Here is a 14,167-nt window from a genome sequence, read left to right on the forward strand (position 1 = left end):
GTTCCAAGAGCTATATTAGGGAAATACTTTCCTTTCAGCCAGTTTGAAATGGAACCATGAATGTAAATAGATATCCTGGTTCTTACATATTTATTTATTAATTTTTTCTGATTATTTTGGGGCTCAATCAAAACAGGGATAGTACTTATCAAAACCTTGATTTCCTGATACTACTACATAGTTTTTCTATAAATATACAATATTAATATGAGTAGTTGATAAATAATTTTTATCTTAACTATTTTCCATGCTCAACTTATAGCCCCATATTTCTTGTTCCATCCAGAGATTCTTAAGCAATAGTTTATAAGCAGCAGAAAAAGCAACAGAGTACAGATAATTATTAAATGGATTTACCCAGCCTCTTCCATTGTGCTATGTAGAAGAATGTCCAATTCTCAGAAGTGCTTCATTGGAAGAGTGGAAATTTGATTCAACTCCACCAATAATTTGTCAAATTAACAGGGTAATCAAGTTAAACAAGACAAAAATTCACAGAATTGCTCATTTGATTGATAACTCAGGTAGAAATTTAGTAGTTCTATGGATTTCTTCCACAGAGACTACCTAAATTGGAATCTTTTTACTAAATCAAGAAACCATAAGCTTTTTTTTTTTTTAAATGTTACCATCAAAGAACCATGGAAATAGCTAAAATAACATAAAAGAGATAAGGGATCATAAAATTTCTTTGAAAACCATTTCCTCAATCTGAGAACACTGGCTTGCTCCTTTTGTATGATCAAGAACTGGCTCCCTTACCCTCTATTTTCTTCAGACAACATGGAACAAGGGAGGATGCTCTGATATAAATAGAAAGACACTTTTTATAATAACCAGAACACAACCAGACATAGTTCCTCTTTCATAATGTTTCATACAAGCTCAAAAAAGGAAGAAAAATGTGTAATTATTCTATCTTTTATCATTACCTGTTTACTTCTAACAAAGCTTTGGTATCTATTCGGGAGTGGCAGGGAGGGGAATTCAAATCACTGTCTATTGTCACTTCTTTTCAGCATGATAGCAATGGCTTCTCTCAGTTTTTATTCAGTAATGTTTTTATTTTGTCTTCACTTTTGAAAAATAGCTTTGTGGTAGATGATTTCTGTCAGCACTTTCACTATGTCATCTCGCTACCTTCTGGCTTTACTGTTTCAAGAGATGACAGTGTTTAAACCTTATTGGAATTCCACTGTATTTGACAGTCATTTTTCTCTTGCTGCTTTCAAGATTTCCTTTTTTGGTCTTTAAATCTTCTGACTACAATGAGTCTGAATGTAGATGTCTTTGTGTTTATCCTAATTGGAGTATGTTAAACTTCTTGGATTAGTATTTTTTCATAAAATTTGAAAAGCTATTTAAATTATCATTTCTGCCCCTTTTCCTAGTACTCTCATTGGTGCACTAATGGTGGCCCACATTTCTCTGTGGCTCCACTCATTTTTCTTTCGATCTTCAGACTATATAATCTTTTGTTCTGTCATCAAGTTTGCTGAATTTTCTGCCAACTCAAGTTTACTGCTCAACCTTTCTAGTAAATTTTTCATTTCAGTTAGTATACTTTTCAACTCCTGAATTTCCTTATTTTTAAAACATTTCTTTTAAATACTGGTAAAACACACAGAGCATAAAATTTACTATCTTAACAGCATTTAAGTACATACAGTTTAGTAGCATTAAAACCATTGACACTGTTGTGCAAACATCACCACCATTCATCCATAGAACTCTTCATTTGTAAAACTAAATGCACCCATTGAACTACTTCTCCTTCTCTCACCCCATGGTAACCAATATTTTATTTTCTGTCTCTACAAATCTCACTACCTAGGATTCTACTTCTGTGAAATACTTAACAGTATTTGTCCTTTGGCTACTGGTTTATTTCACTTAGCACATCATCCACGTTGTAGCCTGTATTGGAATTTCCTTCTCTTTAACACTATTATGTTTAATACATTACAAAATATAGTATATTCAATAATTTAAATTTATAATAATGTATATGTATGTATAATATACACATATTTCATTATATGTGTAGCTCACATTTGGTTTAACAATTCATTCATCAATGGGTTGCTTTGTCTTTTGGCTGTTGTGAATAATACTGCTATTAAAATTGGTATAAAAATATATACCATGCTTTTTGTTCTTTCAGATATATATCCAGAGGTAGAACTGCTGGATCATCTGTTATTTATATTTTCTATTTTTTTAGAAATTTTCATTCCGTTTTCCACAACAACTTCACTATTCATTATTTCCCAACATCAGTCTATAGTATTCCAAATTCTCCATATCCTTGTTAACATATGTTATTTTTTATCAGTTTTCTTTTTTTCCTGTATATAGTAGCAATTCTAATGGGAATAAGGTGATATCACATTGTGGCTTTGATTTTCATTTCCTTAGTGATCAGTGATGTTGAACATCTTTAATATGTTGTTGGCCATTTTTAGATTTTTTTTATTTGTTTGTTTGGTCATGAAATTCATTTGGAAAAATAAGAGACCCAGAATAGCCAAAATAATCCATAGCGAGAAAAGTGAAGCAGGAGGCATCACAATATCAGTCCTTAAATTATACTACAGAGCTATAGTAACAAAAACAGCATGGTATTGACACCAAAACAGACATCATAGGAAGGGGATAGGAAGGGCAGCAGAATACAACAGACACTAGTATGGCAGTATGTATAAACGTGGCTGTATAACCAATGTGATCCTGCAATCTGTACACGTGGGAATAATAAGAATTCATACCCCATTTGAAACAAGTCAAGATCAATGTAATGTTTTGAGAAACTAATAAATTTCTGATGTTTTAAAAAAATACCAATGATACAGAATAAAAAACACAGATATAAACACATATAAATAGTTATCTCATACTAGACTAAGGCACCAAAAGCCTACATTAGAGAAAAGATAGCCTCTTCAACAAATGATACTGGGAAAACTGGAAATCCATATGTAGAAAAATAAAATTAAACCCCTATCTTTCACCCTGGTTGTACCCAACCTCCCACTCAACTCAACTTGGATCAGGGACCTAGGCATTAGACCAGAGACCCTGCCCTAGTAGAAGAAAATGTAGGTCCAACTCTCCATTTGTAGATCTTATTTGGAGAGATGTCTATTCAACTCCTTTGCCCATTTTAAAATCAGGTTTCTCTTAATTTATGTTGAGTTATAGGATATTTTTTATCTATTCTGGATATGAACCCCTTATCCAATATATGATTTATAAATATTATCTCCTATTCTGTAGGTTGGCTTTTCACTCTACTGTATCCTTTGATGTTCAGAAGTTTTAAATTCTCTTATGGTCCAATATTTTTACTTTTATCAGCTGTTCTTTTGGTATCATAGCTCCACTGGTTCCTTTTTAAAAATAATTTCTACCTCTTTATAAAAATATTCTTTATTTGATGAGCCACTACTAACCTACCTTCTTTTAATTCCTTAAACATTATTTCCTTTAGTCTATTTACAACAGCTAATCTGAAATCTATCTCTGCAAAGTTCAGTATATGGGCCTTTCAAAAGCAACCTCTATTGCCTATCCCTTTTCCTTGTGTATGTTATACTATCCAGTTTCTTTAAATTTTGATTTTTTTTCCCTAAAAATTGACCCTTTCAGATAATATGCTATACCAACTCTGGTTACTTTCCCCCTTGTTTTTATATTTTAGTCTGGCTCTTTAGGGATCACCCAATGGACAGCATTTATTAGTCAAAGGTCAGTTTAAACCTCTTTAACCAATTACATTTTCATGCAATATCATGGGTGTGGGGCTTAAAGACTGCCTTAACAGCTCAGGGAGTAAGGGGTGGGAGGGACATCTGAAAACAAATGGCAGCACAAGGTATTCTTTAGGGAGTTAAAATTTCTCTGTATCCTGCCTACAGTGATGGTCATAAAAATCTCTGTATCTGTAAAACCTCAAGATATACACCAGAAAAAGTGACTTTTACTGCATGTAAATTAAACAGAAAAAGTGACCAGGATTTGCCTTTAGAAAAACATACATTTACACCTGTACTGCTCTTCCACAGATGGATCCAGTCTAATCACCGGAGTTCCTAGAAGCTGACCTCTTAATATTTAGTGGAGAGAGAAAAAATAAAGTCTTTCTTATTATACCATTGCCTTCTCAGAACAAAATAAAAATTAAGCTTCGAGAAGATCATTTGAATACTTAATGTAATATGATAATGTCAAGTTCTTATGCCTGATCAAAAGAAGTTTCTTCTAGATCATGCTTTGAGTCATTTTTCTTCAAATAAAAATTCTAGGTTTACTTAATTAGAACTGACAAGTCTGACAGAGCCTGAAGACATTACAACTTAAAAATCAAGGAAAACCCAAACAAAGGTTAAAAAAAAAAAAAGTAGAGATGGCCAAAATTAGGCCTGACAGAAAGAGGCACATGGCCGGATACGCACTGTACTAAGTCCCTAGGGATACTTCACTTTGCCCAGCAGACTAAGGCACAAAGTGACAGAGCTTCCCAGTGGTTCTCTATTCCTGTGCCAGCTGCCACTTTAATTTCAAGTCAGGTCTAATGCAACACTCTTTTTTTGTTTTGTTTTATTATTAGGGACTGAACTCAGGGGCACTCAGCCACTAACACATCCCCAGCCCTATTTTGTATTTTATTGTATTGTATTGTATTGTATTTAGGGATAGTGTCTCACTGGCTTTGAATTCATGATCCTCCTGCCTCAGCCTCCTGAGCCACAGGGATTACAGGTGTGCATCATAATGCCCCAGCTTACCGCAACACTCTTAAAAAAACAACAACAACAACTTTGTAATAGATGAGTTCATCTATAACTCCTAACCACTTCACTGTGTTAACTACATTCATATCACATTTGTTTTAGTCTTTAGAGTAAAGGCAAAAACAAACAAAACAAAAGATGAATGAAGAAGCAAGCAAAAACAAAAAGAAGAAAATACATTTAACTCACATCTTTAAACTGAGGTCCATACTCCTCTTCCTCTTACAAGAGACAGCATCTTGCCATTGATGGCCATTAGTTTTCCTACCTTCTCTGCAGATGCTAACAATATTTTTTATATGCTCTATCCCTTTTAAGGACACAAAGAGACATATTTTGCTGGGCACAGTGGCACACATCTGTAATCCCAGTGGCTCAGGAGGCTGTTCACAAGTTCAAAACCAGCCTCAGCAAAAGTGAGGAGCTCAGCAAATCACTGTGACCTTATCTCTACACAAAATACAAAATAGAGCTGGAGATGTGGCTCAGTGGTAGAGTGCCCCTGAGTTTAATACCCAGTTAAAAAAAAAAGGGACATTTTTTGTTCCTTTGAACTATTCAACTTGCAAATAATTCTATTAATTTCAACTGCCTGTTTATTCCACCTTGATGAGGCATTTCACATACTTGTGCTTATACAGAATGCAGGAGAGCCCTGGGTCTGAACTCAGTTGAGATTTCTTGGCAGCTGGGACATGCTGATGTCCCAGAAATTGCCCCATGATGATGCTCACTTGGAACAATCCCTACCCACTGAATATCTGAATTACAGGGTTCACCTATCTCTCTCTTTCCCCATGTGGATATATCTTCACTTCCTTTTGGAGGCAACAGTGCAGAGAATTACATAATTACACCTACCATCTAATTGTAGGAGGAGACCAGATGATAAAGATGAGGATGAAAAGAGGAGTACTCCTTGTGAGGATGAAGAACAGTAAGAAAGAACCTGAAAAACCTGCTTCTGACTTCTCAGAAATATTCATCTATGAGTAACAAAGGTTCCATATGAAAGGCCAGGTCTAAATCTGGGACATAGGATCCTGAATTCCTTCTATTTTCTCAAGGCAATTTAATTTTAGATTAAGTTTTAAGGTTCTGATCCCACTGAAAGTGGAGTCAATTTAGTCTCAATCTAACCCTGAGGGCCCAAAGTAGACCTGGTGACAGATTCCACTTCACTTTAGGCCAAGTTTTAGAACATACTTCAGAGAGAGACCCTTTAAATAACCATCAGAAGTACTTATTCTCACCTGTCACTATACAAAGCAGGTTAAAAGGGGGGACTGGAGGGCTACTGTTTTTTGCTCATTTTTTTATTAAATTGTCAGTCCCAAAACAGTTACTGCAAATAACCTTTAGTTAAGGCCACAAGGACACCCTAGCAGCATTAGGCAGAAATAATTGAGAGCCAGGACTATCTTAAAGTGCTATCATTTTTAGTTAACACTGGTGAGATACACTCTGATGCTACAAAAATAAATACTTTGGAAATACTAGCCAGGTGACTTGTTCTTTCCATCATCCCTCATCAGTGTCACTCAAGATGTTTCCTGAGGTCTACTGAATATGTTCCCACCAGTCCTTATTTTGCACTTAAGATCCTGAGTGATGGCACCTTACCAAATTTAAATAGATAAGTACTATTTTAATTGGTTAAAAATATGTTGGATCCCAGCTGCCATCCTTTACTCTGCAAACAATACTGAACCTGACATACTGGCCAATTTGAGATCAGAGTTCATTGAAGATCCAGGGCAGTAGTAAGATCAGATGTTTGCTGATTACCTCTAGTGTTGAATAATTAGCATAATTAACCTTTGTCAATCACTGCTCTACATCAGTTTGTGCAGGCTTCTTCCCAAGAGTCAACATCTCAAGTCTCTGTCTTAAAAATAGGTCAAATTTTTCCATTATAAGAATAATATGTGCTCATATAAAAATTTTGGATAAGTATAAAAAACTAGAAAGGAAAACAAGGAAAAATGCTCCCAGTCCACAACTGCAAAGTAACCACTATTACCATTTTAGTGTACTAATATCAGTTGGGTTAGGCAATTATGCAAGCCCCTGATAGGACACTGGCAAGTTAAATAAAAAATAATAGTCAATATTAAAATGAGTTAAAATAGTTTTTTAAAGTAAGTTTTTCATTTTTACTTAAGTAATATATACTCAATGAAGAAAAAAATAACAAACATATAGCCAAAGAAAAGGGGGAAAATCACATACAAACTCATTTCCTAGAGAAAAAATTATTGCTTATATTTGGGGTATGCTTTTTTTTCATGACCTTGCAAACATATACTCCTTTTACAAAAATAAGGACATCAATACACAATATTTTATAAACTGCTAATTTTACTACATCTAGCATTATCATTTTAAAGTAGCTGTTAGTATTGCTGTATAGGGCAATACCATAAAGTATTTAACCAGTACATTTTAGTTGTTTCTGGGGATATTTTATTGAATGATTAGATCAATAATTCTTGCATAGTCAGTCTAATACAATATAAGCTTTTTTATTCTGGCCTTTCCCTTCATGTTTAATTTTTTCATTATAGTGAAACAAAGTTTATCCCAAAACACTGAGCTACTTTTATTTTTAATGGCAAATATATGAACTACCTATAGATTGATTTTAGAAAAAACTTAATTTTTCCAGGAAAAAAATACCAAAAAGAATAGCTATTTATTAATTTCTCTTTGTACAGAAATTAAAATAGTCTTTTGGGATAGAATCCAGGGTCACACATATGCTCTATCACTGAGCCACATCCCAGCCCAGATAATAACCTTTTGACTGCTATCATTAAGAACCTCAGCAACCAGATTTGGAATTTTTCCTATTGGTTATATAATTACTGAGAGTTCATGGCGTTCAAAGGAACTATATTAGGAGAATCATTCAGGATATTAGAAATTGGCTTTCCAGGCCCTCTAATGGGTAAGACAATATCTATCTTAGTGGTCAACCACCATTATTCCAGGATCTCATATATTCTGAAAACAGACATAGATGATGTAGTTTGATGTCTGAGAGATCAGTTTTTCTCCCCCAAACGTATTAAGGTCCAAAGACAGTATACATGCTTGCAAACTTTATCTCTACGTCCCCTATAAGGCAAAGTGGATTTTGAGCCAAACTGCCCTCACCTGTCTTTTCTCATTTCAAGGACTTTTTGATATTCTGCAAACATGTAATTAACTTTATAAAAGCCAAGAATCCCATATTCAAGTGCTAAAATGTTAGGGACATGACTCCTTGGCTAAGGGAGGGCATTCTTTTTGGACACAGCAGTGTATTACTTGTGTGACACTTTTTAAATAGTACTGGCAAAACATGTCCTCAGAGAGCCCTTTCTTCATTCTGATCATAAAAGCATTTATTGTACTAAATACTATACAAAGTATAACAAATAGACACAACTCTCAGCGGTTTGTGACCCAAGACAAACCGACCCAACCCAAGACAATTCCATCAAGCAAAAAGCACAAAGAAAATATATTAATGGACAAAAATATAACCAAATTTAAGAAGCATTTATATAATGTGAAAACCAAGTGTGTTGGGGGTCTGAGGTAGTGATTAGGGGACTCTTTTAGGAGTCACTGTTTTGAGTCAGAAGGGCAAGAATTGACACCTCCCTAAATCTGGATAACTTATGACATGATAGAGGACAGAGGTTCTGTGGTCTTGGACATTTTGATTGAATTATTTGACATTAATTTGTTTTAATTACCTCCATTGGGTTATTTGCTGTAGAGACGAACCTGTCCAGATAAAATATTCCTGTCCTACACTTGCAGTGGAGACCCATGAACATATATCATGCTTGGATTCTTTGTACGTCCTTCTATATTACCCCCTACTTCTAGAGTGTCCAGTGGAATCCCCCATGGCAGGGATGAAGAGTGGCATCTCTGCAGGTGGTATGTCACCTCACTCACGAACTTTTTTTGTCCTGTGGAAGTGACAAGAGTTGGGAAAATGGGGTATAAACTATTCCCACAGTCTCCTCTCTTTTGACACTAGCTTCATGGTGACCTATCTAACCAGCAGTCTGTTATATAAAGGTCATGGGCTAAGGTCAAGAGGGAGCCCTTGTTTTGAATACATGCCATTTCTACCCGAATTTTCCTCTAGGTGGCTGTGGGAAAGTCCAATGGGAAGGGAGACTCTTTTAGTAACACTGCTGAAACAAAGTAGGATATGCCGATAACATACCATTATCACTCTCACATTATTTCACTTGATCCCATTTAAAATGGGTACTGTTGAGTCTGAGGGTGTGGCTTAGTCGTATAGCACTTGCTGGGCATGTGTGAGGCTCTGGGTTTCATCCCCAACAAACCCCACACATTTCTCATTTCAAGGACTTTTTAATATTCTGCAAACATGTAATTAACTATAGTTATAAAAGCCAAGAATGCTACATATCCCATATTCAAGTGCACACACATACACACACACAAAGGCGAAATCAAATTGAATATTGTCTTAATTACTAAATTCAGAAAAGTAATTGCAAAATTTTCCAGATTAAATATTAATCTTCTCTAAGTGAAAAAAGGAATCCAGAGCAAAGTTAGGGCTACAAGGGACTTTGAGAGGTCATTTAGCTCCTGACTTCAGAGATAACATTGGAAACATTGCAAACAAATATAAATGCAGTTTTAGATGACTTCAGGATAAAGTTTACATCTTCCATCATCTAAAGTCTCCCTTTTCTTATATGATTCTTCTTAATATCTCTTCTACTGTTTCTCAAGCATTAGCATGCATCAGAATTGCTTTAGAGGTTTGTTAAAAATGTAGATCCATGGGCTTCACTGCCACAATTTCTGAATCAATAGGTCTTGGGTGGGCCTGAGAATGTGCATTTCTCAGATTCCTAGTTAGTGCTGATGTTAAGGGTACAGGGACCACATCATGAGAACCACTTTCCTAATCTAACCCTTACTGGACTCAACCATTCCAATCTGAATGGAAACAGATACTAGTTGGCCTCATTCTTTGTACTGAGGCATACATATACTTGAGTAACAATTCAAGAGTCCACCAGTCAGTTTTTTCCCCTCCAGGCTAAATAATAGAAGTTCTCTAACCTCTTATTATAGGCATCATTTTCCAACCCTTTAATCATTTTTTTTTTTTTTTTTGAGATTCTTTGTTGAGGCTTCTCCAAGCTTCTTTCAGCTGTGGAGCCATGAACCTGACGCAGAATCTTAGTCAGGGACTGGCTAAGGCTGGTATAAAGAAAGGAGTGATTCATGGATTCATACAGTATATGCATATTTATTAATCTCCAATACCCAAGCTTGCCTTATTAGCTCTTCCTCTGAGTCATGTTCTTCTGATTCCTTTATAATCTGCAGTAATGCTTCATAGACCCTCATGATACCTGTCTTCTGAGAAGCTTAAAGCTCTTCTCTAACTAATTTCACAGTTGACTCGACATTTTAAACCAGTGCAAGGTTAAGTAATTTGTTCAACTACAAAGCAGTTTAGGAGGGAAGAGAGAATCTGCAACTCAAATTCAGATTTCTAACTCAATATCACTTTATGAGAAAGCTGCTTTTCATATTTATTGGACTTTCTATCAAACTCACCCCACCACATACTGAGTTTCAGATATAGATAACACTGCTCAATCTCCTCTGCAGAACTGATAAGAAAACTAGAGCCGTGGGCAAGCTTCTGGGGTGAGTGTTTTCACTTATTTCCATCACTTCCACAGCTTCTGAAAGGGGAAGAGAGGTATCACTCCAGGGGGAACAAGAGCCTGTCCCAATCCTATTTGTTAAAAGCCCAATGAACTGAAAGCTAAATTACCCTCAACTCACCTCATCCCATCTTATTTCCCTTTTCTTTCTTTTCATGTTCTTTGTTTTGCCAGTTTATTTATTGTATGTCAGAGGGCCCAGTTTCTGTATACTGCCAAATTTTAGCACATGCATTTTTTTGAGAGTAGGAACTATGCTCTCTTTGTGAATTGTATGTGCTCTGGGGGTGCTTAATACATGCTAAATAATAACAGCAGTGCCAGTAGTTCCTGGAGAAATCAGCATTCCTCCCAAGAGGCAGATCCTATTACCATATACTTGTGTCCAACAAGGCAAAGCTGGAGGCATCCCTCTGCTCACTCTTTCTTTCATTTTAGATAACACAGTTGAAAATGATTATAACACAGTCTCTTGCTACCAAATATCCTTTTGAAAAAGAATATTCTAGGGATGTAATCACTGAGCATTTGGTTGCAAACCAAAAGGCAGTATGTTATATAATATAGTCCCTATACAGCCATGCCTCATGTGGGGGTTGGGAGTGTAGCCTAGCATCTGCAAGGCCTTGGGCTCCATCGCCATCACAGCCAAAAAATGAAAACAAAATCTCATGGGGACGAAGGAGACCCAGAGAAAAGAGTTCTTTCTGCTTCCCCGAAAACTTCCTCAAAGCTTCAGAGCAGAAAGCTATGCTCTAAGAATAAAGTAACAGTAAAATAAATCAGTTGCAATCAGCAGCAATCTGTCAAAGCCTCTGGGTCTCTAAGCATGTAAAGAGGTAAAGCACTAGGGTGAGAGGACAGTGACTGCAGCTCAAACAGGACTGAGGACAGATGTGCACATCACCTGCATCGGGAATGACAGCAACATAAGGTATGGGTGGGTGTGCATAGCACATGGCCAAAACTGAGGGCTCCTAGGCTCTTTCTACAGATCGCAAGATTGCGTGTGTTTCTGGACATGTGGACCCCGTTTTGTGACTGTACTGGCCGAGCTGTAATCTGTCACAAGGTCATAACCACTCTGAGCCTCCACTCATAGGAGGGAACCACAACCAGTATCACCTCATTGGATGCAAAGAATAAGTAGTGAAGAGAATTCTAGAACCAGCAAACACAGGCGATTCTGACACTGCCACTTATATAATTAATACTATCTCCTCTTTCATGCACCTGATCACTCTCTCACAGCACATAAATCTTCAAAACAAACACTCTGGAAGTGTTTATGAGCATTTTAACAACTCAACCTAAAATACATGTTTCACTAAAATCAATATAAACTTATAGAAATCAATATAAACTTAAAAAAAATGGACAAAATCTAATCAGCTTTTCTTTTTGGCAAGCCAAAAAAAATACAACAAATGAATTTTATCTTGAAAACTAACATACAACTACAACACACCCTGAAAAACACCCCCTGGAGATTCTGCTGGCACCTTACTAACAATGAAAAGAACAAGAACTGTTACATTCTTTGAATAATGTACCTATTCTGAAGAATATACTGGAACAGAATCCCGTTTTCTGCTGAAGATGACATGAGAGACTTTTCTGTTATAATTAATCTAGACTATAAATTATTCTTCTGCTCAATAAAAAAACTATGATTAAAAAAGTTTGTTTCTAAAAATAGCCTAGGAATTCAGTTCTATTTTCCTTTCTTACATTCTTTTCCTACTAAATGTACCCATGAAACATTTCCTTTCATTGTTGACACCTTATGTCATTTGTATTTAAAAATCAGACAACACATAATAACAAAGAAGTTTTAAATGAAGTTTTTTTCGAAATAGAAAAATGGCATCCACAGTACTGAGGGTTTGCCTTCCTCCTTGCTCACAAATGAAGATCTGGAAGACTAATTGTTTTATCAAAATCAATATTCTTGAGCTGATGTAATTTATACATTAATTGATAAAATAATTTTTGCCTAGTTGTGTGTCATAAGCAAGCTGTTTTGACATGAAGTCAGTCTACTCTGAATGCAAACACACTTCAAAACAAGCAAGGTGATTCTGATTTACTTTAAAATATTCAATACTAAAGTGATTAGTTTTCCTCAGCCCAAAATTAAGTTGGTAATAACCTGTTAGATTAAAGACACTTAAGGGAAGAGACTTTCAAGGCCTCTGGATAATTTTGATAACTAATTCAATCAAATAGAGGATGCTTCAAATTACTCTCTAACATCTTTCTCATAATTTAATTTTTTAAAAAATGCTTCCGTTTAGGAGCATATGGGTCTATTTTTAAGCACAAAATCTTTTTTTAAAAAAGCTAATCATCTATACATTTAACAAAATTACATTTGATGTTCCCATTATTTTTGCAGTATAAACTTGTAGAGCCGGGTACAACAGGAATTTGCTTTGAACATTTTTCACCCAAGAGTTAGGTTACCATAGAAAATAAAGCTAAATGTGACACAATATAATATTTCTGTATTTACAGGAACCATTTCGACTAATCAAACATTTTAACAGATAAAATAAGTAATAAACTACAGGTTGCTATTGCAAAAATAAAAATAAGAATAAAATAATTTCTCTTGGGAAACTGAATAATGCAGGTTTCTTTCCTCAGTACACATTTAAAGAAAAAGCTTTTGCCACCATCTTACATGGTCCTAAAGTACCAATCCCAAAGTTTCCAGTTTTCCCAAGAGTTAAAAATTTCTATGATAGTCACATTAGGAAGATTTGAGGCGCAAAGAACAAAGAGAACTCTTAAAAATTCACTCAGTACTTACAAGTAGTTTCAAAGGAAATCTGAACCACAATTCTTCAGAAGTTTGCTCTCCGGATCATAAACACAATCTGAAGTCTAAAATAGATATCCTATCACATTAGGCCGAGAAGTCACATTTCAGCTTACTAACTTCTACTTGGGTAAACAGTTTTACAACTCATAGAACAAACCCTGGCTAAAATTAACTGCAGCCGAGCAGCAGGCAGGAACACGCTGATTTGCATCATGTGTGCCGGGATTTATTCACTAGGACAACATCGGTGTCCTCTTAATGGGAAATTTGGCCAAGGGGCGTGCCCTCGTGAACAATACATAGCATCATGATTATGCTAATTATTGAATTCAGTCCAATAATACTAACTTCTTTTAAGTTGGTTTTGCAAGTACTGACAAAGAGAAAGAGTAAGCTCTTTTCTGCAACAGGCAATCACTTGATTTTTATGCACATTCAAATCAGACAAAACTTTGGCAACAAGGTGGCAGTACTGCATGCTCTTTCACAAGGAAAAGCAGATTAAAAGGACATTCGGTCAGATTATTTAAACAGCATGATTTAAATGGGGGTACTATGTGAAATTAAGTAGGCATCAAATACACATACCAATAAGCCTATCAATTGAGTACCCTTCAATAAAAGCTTTTTCTGAATAGTTAATGAACTAATTGCATCCACATGCTTTCTGGCTCTGTCTTCTGTACCTCCCAAGGAGATGCTATGAGGACACAGGTTCACTAATAAATCACAACTGAGAACAAACATCTCAAATATTTGCAAAAGACATTGTCCTTGGCAAGAAGCATTTTGAAGTACATTTAACTGCTCAGCTGGCT

At 35.6% G+C, this 14,167-nt stretch overlaps 1 protein-coding gene across 10 annotated transcripts in view; it reads right to left on the reverse strand.

Annotated features, from left to right (window-relative positions):
* Nucleotides 1-14,167, reverse strand: part of Slc20a2 (solute carrier family 20 member 2) — a 101,240-nt gene that overhangs the window by 56,530 nt on the left and 30,543 nt on the right. For 2 of the 10 annotated variants that reach the window (XM_026409325.2, XM_026409326.2), the window contains exon 1: nucleotides 13,338-13,553. The exons of the other annotated variants lie outside the window; for them this stretch is intronic. The gene's annotated coding sequence lies outside the window, so the exon portion shown is untranslated. Of the gene's footprint in view, nucleotides 1-13,337; nucleotides 13,554-14,167 lie in introns of those variants that run through there. 10 annotated transcript variants of the gene reach the window in all.

The sequence above is a fragment of the Urocitellus parryii genome, chromosome 14 (assembly GCF_045843805.1).
Source record: "Urocitellus parryii isolate mUroPar1 chromosome 14, mUroPar1.hap1, whole genome shotgun sequence".
Classification (NCBI taxonomy): domain Eukaryota; kingdom Metazoa; phylum Chordata; class Mammalia; order Rodentia; family Sciuridae; genus Urocitellus; species Urocitellus parryii.